Source organism: Seriola aureovittata, chromosome 3 (genome assembly GCF_021018895.1).
Source record: "Seriola aureovittata isolate HTS-2021-v1 ecotype China chromosome 3, ASM2101889v1, whole genome shotgun sequence".
Taxonomy (NCBI): Eukaryota; Metazoa; Chordata; class Actinopteri; order Carangiformes; family Carangidae; genus Seriola; species Seriola aureovittata.
Genome location: NC_079366.1, coordinates 26,774,770 through 26,785,526, shown reverse-complemented (window position 1 = coordinate 26,785,526; position 10,757 = coordinate 26,774,770).

The window sequence follows — 10,757 nt, the reverse complement described above, 5'->3', positions numbered from 1 at the left end:
ACTCTTGGATGGATTGCATTGAAATTCATGTGTGGCATTCAAGTGGCAATTTCTTTTTATATTAATAAGCAACTATAAGAAAAGTCCGATCACTGCTTTAAGAAAGTATCGTGTACTTTTTATTTATTTCTTTATTTTAGTAGTTAGAAAGTTGAAGATTTTTCATGTTATGCTCCCAAATAACAGCACCTTCAAATCCACACATTCTGGTTGAACTCACTGTTGATGTTTTGAGACTGAACTGTGAACTGTATAGAGTTTCAAAACAGTAACAGCATCTGGGAGGAAATCTGGGGATTTGGGGGTTCTTAAATGAAACCAGGGAGTGTATCTTAAATCTCTCAAACCTCACTGGCGCTACTGGTGGGACACTACAAACTCAAAACATGCACACAATTTTATCTTAAATTTAATCTTGGCGCTTCCAAAGAAATCAAATATGAATATTTTGCAGAAATAAAAACAGGAGGTCTTGGATTTGTATATTCCACTGTCAACAAGATAAAGCTTTAAGTCAGAGCTGCGACAAGACGATAAAGAATATACTAATATAATGATGTGGAATAAGATGACCTCTCCTGCGCTAAAAGTGGGAAAGTTAACTGTATGCCGTGTAAATACATTTTCTTTAAAACCTCTTCCTTTCATGCGGCTTCAGGCCTTCACACACCAATGGAATCCAACATCGTAAAAATCAAATAACAATCATGGAACCCGCTCGTGTGCCACGAAGAAAAATCCCTTTGTTTTTATCCTGGCACTTCTCACAAGTGGCAACTAATTCGGTGGTCGGTTTTAATGTTTCCTGGAATACACACCACGGCTTTACCCCGATCTCTCTCTGAACTCCTGCTGAACCGAACAATCCCCAGGGAACCGGTACTGGACTTAAAGCTTAATGTATTACAGTGACGCCATGCTTTATTTATTGTGATGGAGCTCTGATTGAATGATGAACATATGTTGAGATATATAGAAGATGACAGGACTGTGTGTGTGTGTGTGTGTGTGTGTGTGTGTGTGTGTGTGTGTGTGTGTGTGTGTGTGTGTGTGTGTGTGTGTGTGTGTGGATATTTCTGAGAACATTTATGCAATAACTTTAGTTAAAGTGTGTGTGTGAGACCCCCTATTGGTCGATCCATTCCACTCACACTAACACACACTAACTCTGGCCAGATGTGACCGTTGCCCTTCACCGCTGTTCATCTCATTCTTTCTTGCACTCTGCCCATCTTTCTTCCCTTCTTTGGTAAAACCTTCTTCGACTTTCACTCCCTCAGCACCTTTTCCTCATGCTAACCTTTCCTGCCAAGTTCAATCACTCTCACATGGCTCCTGACAGATGCAGAAAGTATAACATGCAGCGTATGAGAGGATACACCACGTAAAAATATGCATATCATGGTTCAGTAAAGGATAATGAGAGGAGTGTGTCAGTGACCCACGTGAAAACCTCTGGCATCAGATTTTGATTACAGACTCTGTGTGTGTGTGTGTGTGTGTGTGCGTGTGTCTGTGCTTGTGTGTGTGTGTTTGTGAGAGAGAGAGTGTGTGAGTATGATGTTTACCTTTGGTGTTCACGTGGTAACAGGCCCGTTGCTACGCCTGATCCAGCTCATTTCCTCTCCACAAAGACTCATCATCTATCATCTGACGGGCGTTGGTTTATTGTGTGTGTCTACTTTAAACATGTGGTCACCGAGTGTGTGTGTTTATACATTAAGTCATGTCCATATCCATACACACAAAGTATTAAAGTGGCCAGTTCATGAGAAGGGCATGGAGGCACTGCTGTCAGACTTTGAAATGGATTTTAAATGCATTACATGGGTCTTCCATGATTAACTAGCGAATGAAAGCCTTTTGAAAAATAAATTCTAGTTCAAATATGACAAAGTGAGGTGTTACGTTAACGTTTCAAACTGGGAAAACATACAACACAATGTTTTTCACCTTAACTCTCCGCCCAAATGACTTTCAATCATAATTCATCTGAAAAATCCAGCTTGATCTGTAATAGTAGTTTAGGTTCAGAGGACTGGAAAAGAGTTTAGTTCATGTCATCGTCTAAAGCAGCTCAGCTCTCCGACTGGTCGACCTGCAGCTGCTGGGCTCGTCTTTCCTCAGTGGATTTCTTCCAGACTCAAACTTGTGATAGCCCAGTCTGCTGTGTGTTTGTCTGTATAATGTGTGTGCGTCTATACACTACTTGCGACGATCCTTGATTGGAGCAGGTTGGTTAATGCGCTGTGCTTTTTGGGATATATATATATATCTATATATATATATCTAGATATAGATATATATATATATAAAACACAGACTCTTTATTTGGTTTACAAGGTCTCGACGCATGTGTGTGTGAAAGTTGCACTACTGGCGCTGCTGATTAAAGCACTGCACAATGTAGTTGCACATTAAATTTATGACATATACAGCACTTTAAATGTTGCTGAAATGGCATGTCAGTTTTCCAATATTGACTCGTACCTTACGCTGTATGGATCTCAATATTTGGCAGGGGGGCTGTGTTAAAAAGGTTTGTGTGCATTAAAAAGTAATAATAAGAAGAAATAAGAGCTTGAAATAAATGTTACCTGGTTACTAAAAGTGACCACTGGTCCAGAGTGTTAGTTTGCCGGTGCAGTTTACATAAACATCAAGGTGGCTTCAGGATTGTTAATGTATGGTTTATGTAGGGGAAGGTTGTGTTTATGGCAGATGGATGGTTGTTAAGTTTAGTAAAGGTTGGTTGTGATGGTTAAAACACATACATCATAATTGTTGGTCTGTGACAGGATGCAAATCGCTACATCATGGGCGCTCTGCTTACTGCACTGACATCGCACTTTGGCTGTGGACGTATGTGTGTATGAGCAAGAGGAAGGCGACGTACACTGGCTCCATACGTAGCCTATTTTTCTTTTATTCAAATGGATGATGTGTTGGCTCTCAGGCCCTCTTTAAAATCTCTTTAAAATCTTAAAGAGGCCTGAGGGGGCTGAATAAAAGAAAAATACACTGGAAGCACGAATGTGTGACACTTTCTTCCTGCTCTTAAGTCTTTATGCAGTGATTAGCACGTCATTACAACCCTCGGTTTGCGTTACTTTGCCATTACATGCAGAATTATCCATTATCAATACAAGAATGTGACTGTTCTGGGAGTATCTATCAAATACACTGCAAGTTCTGAAGAACTGGAAAGCTCTGAATTACAGAGACTGACCTATAGGTCATCTTTAATTTTATTATTAGGCCGTAGTAATTACAACAGGATAAAAAGAGGATGCTGGGTGACGTAGTATAATGAGCGACACAATCCGCATTAGCAGGAGGTTGGGGGGTGAGGGGGTGGATGGATGGATGGGTCAACAAAACACAGGCCTTTCACACAGGACACCACTGTTTGTTTCCCATGTGAAACTGATAGTCAGCGTTGTTTCTTTTGTCCGTGACCGTTCCGCAACCTTAACCGTGTGTTTATTAGTGTTACCATGATGACGACTGTCCACCATGCCTGCTGCTGCTATGCTCCTGTGGGTCGTATCCCGGGGCAGGGACAAGTTACCTATGCAGTATGGCCCTTTCGAGTTGGAGGACGCATCAGGAGTATTGTGTGTTATCAGTGCACTGAGCACAAAGATGAGTTAAAGAAACTCCTTTTACATATGAAATCCACTGAGTGGGGAAACTGTGATTAGGTGCTGATGACTGATGACACGAGCTGCCTGAGCTGCAAGAGGCTCGATGACTGCTGACACGTCGTCAGGGGTTTCCCAGGTTGCTCACTACAGGAAATTTAATGGAGCTCCAGTGACTTGTTGATGGTTTTGCCAACGGTGTGACTTTGAGAGACGGTTGCTTCGGTGATGATAAGTGTGAGATAAATGAGTCCTCCCGCTCAGTGGCTGACAGTGGAACAGTTTCTGGAGCCAAATGTGCGTTACTGTACGGCTGACATATGAAGTGTTCTGGGAAAAGTTTCTGCTTTCTCAGTGAAAAACTATCTCCTTGATGAATTAAGGCTAAATGGATCAAGCTAGCATGCTTCAGTTAGTGGTTTCACCAAAACAATGTCAACACATCAGCGACTCTTGTTTGTATGCCAGTTGCATAATGAACAGTATGCCAGTGGTGCTGTTTACATCCCCAGTGGTGGTCAGCGGTCTCCTTTACAGAGAGCTGAAAGACCTCTAATGACTTTAATGGATTTTAATGCCCATTTTGATCTGGTTGAGGTCACGTATGGCGGTTTCAAACATGAAACCGCCCTTTCTCTCACTTCAGCACCTAATTAGCCTCCCCCTCTCTTCAGACCTCTTTCCTTTTTCTATCTCTCTTCCTTCTTTTATGTGTTTTTCTCTCATAAAAAAAAAAAAGAAGTTTCCCACTCTCTAGTTTTTTTCTGTTGTTGCTTGAGAAATATTGTTGAAGTGATTATAAAATTATGCCAAGGGAAAGTCAAGGGGAAAGTATGAGGCGTTGTGTGTAATGTGGCATTATCACTACCCAACATACAAATTTACACAGCAGCACAGTGACACAAACTATCCTACAATACATATGACATTTCCATGGTCTATTATCAATAACCCCCAACCCTCGAGTCTTAACACTCGCCACACCCTTTCACTTTGTTGTAGATTGAATTCTAAATGGATAAAAGCGGCTATTTCTTTCCCATCGTTATCGATCCTGATGAAAGTTGATGCTTCCTGTTGCCTCGGCTCCTTTAATTCTTAATGTCCTCGGTCTGATCCTGCTGCAGTGAAGGCAGCATGTGTTTCTGTTTGACACAGTGTGTTTTTGATGCTAGCATGCTAACATTAAATATTTTTAAATAAGTAAGCCATCAGTCTACGTCTCTGTGCTCCTGTAGTCTACTGATCTGATTTCGTTTTCAAGGAGATGGCGAAGGTTATCAAGTGCCAGATGAGTGAAGACATGTCCCCTCAAGTGTCTTCGGCTTTAGGTGTTGGTCATTTGTGTCAGTACTCCTCAGTTTTAGTATTTTTAGTTGCATTTTTCCTTTAATTTGTAAATATAGCCCCGATGTCCAGAGATTCATATTACCCTGTGGAAATAGCTGAGGTCAAATACTCGTCAGTTGCTGATTTGTGAACCAAAGATTCGTGGATCTATAACTGTGTATATAACCTCTAATTAATGTGAGATGACCAGTTGGCCAGTTTCCTAAACACAGTCTGTTGCTGAAGTCTAATGAGTTTATTACTTTAACCAATCCCAATAGTATGCAATATAAACAGTCGACACATTAAAGGCATTAGAGATGTGTTGTGTTCACCAGTTAACGTCTTTGCCACTGTGCACAAATCCTTACATGATGAACCTTCAGGGAGATGCTAAACCTCAGGTCAGTGTGGAAAGGAGAGGTGATTCAGCAGTATGAGGCCGGTGGTCCGGGGGGAGGGGGGGGGCTCTGTGCCAGCTGTTGAAAGACAACACCGGTGAGAAAGCAGCTTTGGCACGGCCGCCATATCAGCAGCACAGACCACCCGCCTCCACGGGACCGCCCGCTCTCATACGAACAGGTATTTTTAGCAGCTTAGGAAGAAATTCAGGCTGGGATGTCACCTCAGCTCATTTGATTACTCACTGTTGTTCTCTCGCTTGATCCCTCTCTCGGATCCCACAAGTCTAGCCGGAGCTCCCACTGTACTTTCTGTTTAAAAGCCTCATTAGAGATGTAGAATTTTAATGCTCTCAAAACCACTGGTCTTTATCTGAGACAGTTCATTAATTACAAGCCAGCAACTGGAGCATGTTTTCAATGCGAGTGGTTCAGTGCAGTGATGTAGTAAGTGTTACTCTGGATATCTGTCCTGATGGATGCAAATGAAAGTTAAATGTTGAGCCTTGCTTACTTCGATCTGACAACCGTGAAATAGAGTGATAAAGATGTACCAGTGCAATGTGTATTTTTTTAAATATTTTTTGCAAAAATGAAGTCCACATTTTCCACAAAATCCTGCAGCTTCCTGCTAGAAATACATCTTTTTTTGTTACTGGCCACCTCCCTTTGTATTGCCCCATGTGTTTGTTTCTCAAAGCCAGAACAGCTGAAATCAGCTTTTAATAAGAGAAAAACTGGTTTGGAAATGGAACAAACCAATGAGGCACTTGAAGGATATAAACACCTCTGTTGATTCATGAAGCAGCACATCTCTGAGCTGAAAAACACTGAAGCAGATTTCCCACAAAGTCTGTATTGGTTTATTATTCACTGCAACAGCTGGTAGGCCGCAGACTTCCCAGCAATGTTTCTTTACCTTGAATTTACTTAGTTTAAATACACAGTTCATTGATCTTATAGGTTGCATTAACTCGCACTAAACATTTGAATCATCTGTTCTGCAGGGCCAATATGCTCACGCCATCCAGCTCGAACAACTGCTAACAACCTGGGTGTTCATGCTGAACAGAAGTATGTAGCCTATAACTGGTTTTGTTCACAATACCAATAGTTTTATTGAAACAAGAACAAAAAGAGAAAGGCGGCATCGTTTTTATTGCAATTCAGCTTTGAACCTGCAACATGTTGAAATTCTACTTTTACTGCCACAGCCTCCGAAAAAAACTTATACAAGCAGGAAAAAGAAGAATATGGATCCACAGAGTGTTTTATATCACAACACTGGCTCAGGATGACAGGAAGCCTAATAGAATTAAAACAAGCTCACTACATCTACTGATATTTTGACAGCAGCCATGGAGGAAAGTCAGATTGTTGATTATTCAGGCATGAATCAGGTGATGCAACACCTGTTACAATCTCACCTCTTGCTTTGTCTCCGAACCGTCCAATCTGAGCCGTTCCTCCAATAAACTCATTCTTAATCTCGCTCATTCTTGTCACTCACCATCTTATTATTTAACGTGAAGACACAAGAGTGGTGTCAGTCTTCTCCTCCAACTCTCTGCAAGAAAGATTATAAGGGTATTTCCCAAAATGGAAAACTATTGGTGCTTAAAAGGGACGATTCTGTTTATTGTCTTTTTCTTCTTGGGTTTTGTGACATATTTCTAATATGTAGTTTTCGGTCGACAGTTCGTTCCACTTCCACCAGATGTCTGGGATTTACAACAAAAGTAGATAGTATCGGGTAAGTGGGCAGTCGGAGAGACATGCATACAGATATATCATATGTATGAACACACACACACACACACACACACACACACACACACACACACACACACACACACACACATACACACACACACACACACACAGTCTGAAAAACACACTTTACTTCCAATCTCTCCCCTTCTCCTTTTCCAACAATAACAAGACGAGGCCTTGACTCACTCCTTCCTGCCTCATGCGTCTCTCTCTCTCTCTCTCTCTCTCTCTCTCTCTCTCTCTCTCTCTCTCTCTCTCTCTCTCTCTCTCTCTCTCTCTCTCTCTCTCTCTCTCTCTCTCTCTCTCTCTTCATCTCCACCTTTTGGGACTTTCCCTCATCGTCCTTCGTTCCAGTCGCTGTTCTGGTTTATGATAATCTCCCCTCTGTATTTGGACGTATCCTTCCACCTACACAATCCCCTCCACCCAATTTTTCCTCTCTCTGTCTTCGTGATTTTTCTCCTCATAGCTCATTCATTGTCGGTGGGTTGGGGCTATAAACAACACTAATAGCTGTATCAGTCCGACCTGACCGAAGGCAGGATTGATTCAAAACTGATGATGTGACCGAAATGATGTGGTTGCAATACATCACATGTCGGTCACTACTTTTTTTTTCTCCCCTTAATGCAAACAGTTATATTTAAAATTTCAGCCTTGCATAGTACAGTCTTGAAATGTCTTACCATGTGTCCCTGTCCAACATGTGTCTGAAATATTTCAATTCATTGTTTGAAAAAAAAAGTAAACGTCAACTCGTCCTCTTGGCACGAACAAAGTGAATCTCACTGGCTCCTGTGGGATCAGCCGTTCGATCTGAACTCCAACGTAACTTAACTCTGAGTCAGTAAATCTACTTCCTTCATGCACCTCGGCCTCAGCCCACAGGTCTTCTTCTTCCAAAGGCAACATGTGGGGAAATTTAGTCAGTTTCCAGTGGTTTGCCTTCCAGGCCGCTTAGTCAGTCCCACTTTAGCTACTGGCCACGAGAAGCACTTAACCTGTCTGCCTCAGTAAATATCCAAGTGTTTCCTCTGTGGACTCTAGCACAACAATAGGAAGCTGAAAGCCACCCAGAGGTCCTCTGTAAGGCAAATAAGCTCTGGCTTGACTTGAAGATCATTTGGCACCAACGTTACTGTATTTGTAATTAAAAAATAAATGAGCAAGAACTTTGACACATTTGAGTGAAACCAGGCAGCAGGTCGACTTCAGGTCCCGCTCTAATATCTCCGTGCTTGTGATGTCAGACTTGAAAATGTTATATAATGATGTCAAATGCTGAATAGATTATATATTGGAAGAGGTGGTAGGCATTCTTCGAGCTCTCCGTGGTCATTCATTACGTTCTGCAAAATAAGTTTTAAAAATCTCAGCATGCTTTCTCATAACTGCTTTACTTACCTGCACCAGGTGATGGGTAAACGTGCTCTCATGTCTGGATATGTAGGTGGCACTAAATAATCAAACATCACCTTAACAGATAGATGAGGCCAGCAATGTTTAATAAAATGAAATGAACAACTTCCATGTCTGAAACTGGCTTCAATTACCTGCAGCTTATTTAAGCATCGTGACTTTAACACATGGTCCAGCGTACAGTTTAATGGTTGCAACCACACAGTTTTCTTCAGAGGATGTTTCTGTTCCTTGTTTAAAATCACTTTCGTGTTAAGATTAAAGTGAAATGTGCATGACATCTCATGTCATGCACATTTCACTTTCTCTCTAACAGAGTTTTGCTCTCACCAGCCCAAAGGCAAACCCTGAACTTCGCCTGACTGCCCCCAGTAGTTTAATTTAAAATCAAATTTGTTGCTATTGTATGCATGGTAATTGTTAAAGGTGAAGCATCCTATCTGCTTCCTGCTCTGCAAACAGGAATGACGTTTTATTGAAACTGTTTGTGTCGTATCTTAAACTGTTGTATCATCACTGTTCTCCCTCTGTGAAGCTCCACTGGAGTAATTATGTCATGTATTATGTCACGTGTTTTATGACATCCTATAATATATACCAGTGTCACGTTTCTTTTATTGGAGTTGAGATGTTGTCATAATGAGGACGGGGTGAAGGGGTGATGAGTTGGAGCCAGTTGGATCTTGGCTCAGAGATGAATGTGTGAAGCCACTGGCTTACTGTCAGTGTCAGGGGGATTTACAAGTGCTTGTGTGTGTGTGTTTGAGTGTGTGCAGTTAAGTGTGTGTGTGTGTCTGTGTGTGTGAGTGAGGGAGGGGGCTAGGGGTGAAGAGAGACGACTATTAGTGACACTCGTCCTCTCCTCTCCTCCTCTCTGACAGGCGTGCATCTCCGTCTTTCTGGCTCCATCCCAGCCAGATCGTGGGAACTCACCCCCGCTGGAAAACAAAAATAAATAAATAAATAGAATAAGATCAAGTAAATAAACCAGTTCAAAACACAACAGGAAAAATCTATCCAATCACCACGGAGACTATATTTAGATACAGATAAGGAAGGAGACCCTCGCTCTGTGTGAATGTGTATATCTGTGTGTATTGTGGTGGAGGAGACTTTACGTGACTGTGTGTATTTTATAGATAGAGTCTTTCGTGCAGAACTTTTAATACAGAATACAAACAAAAATAAAAATTCAATGTTGGTAAAAGTAAGTCATAAATAAGTACAAATATGCTGTTTGTCCTTCAAAGCCACCGAAACAGCTTTGACCTGCTAATCCTAATGTTTTCATTTTTAAAAATGGCGTTTTATAACAAAAACTATCTCTGTCCGGACAAACATTTTTGTTCCCTATCAGAAATGATCTGTGTCCATACTAACACACCTGAAAATATGCATCACGTGACCATTAATGTGCACTGGGCGTGCATGTGCGGTCGTAAACAGGAAGCAGATTGTCTACTCTGCAGGTGGTTAGTTGCAGAACTTACTACGAGCGAGGAACAACTCAGGCAGGTGTGTCTGAGTTTAACTGCACAACAGCTGCTAGCGAACACAACAAGTAGTGAGGACGCCAGGCTGAAGCACAGCAAAAGTGATGCCGTGTAAACATCAGGTCCTTTAAGTTGTGAAGTGGAGCTGCAGCTGACGGGACGTGTCGGTCCAGCTAATCCCACAGATGCTTGATCGTATGGAGATCAGGGGAACGTGGAGGCCAGCTGTTGTGCTTTCCTCTTAAACAGTAATACACCATGAAGATAATGACAGGAATATAGAGGCTAAAAAGACACTAAGTAAAAATAATAAATTAAAGTTTTAGTTAAGTTACAAATGACAGTAAATAACAAATAAAATGTGTATTTACAGTACTTACTGTGCTGCCCCCCCACACTGCAGGGAATAGCAGGGCGAGCAAGAGGTCAAGAGGAAAAGCAGGAAAAAGTCTTTCCATAACTGATCGGCCGTGACCCTTCTGAAGCCCATCACTCACTGTAACTCTCCAGTGTGCTCCTCCACATCAGCCCGCTCATCTCTGTGGAGGGTAGCCCCTATCATATTTTAGGGGTCAAGTATTGGTGGCTTATTGAGTGAGGAGACCATCCTGCAGTACAAGACGGGGATCTCCAGCTGCCGTAACAACATGTTACCCAGCTGAAGTGCAGAGGTGTAGAAGCTGACAATAAAAAAAAAA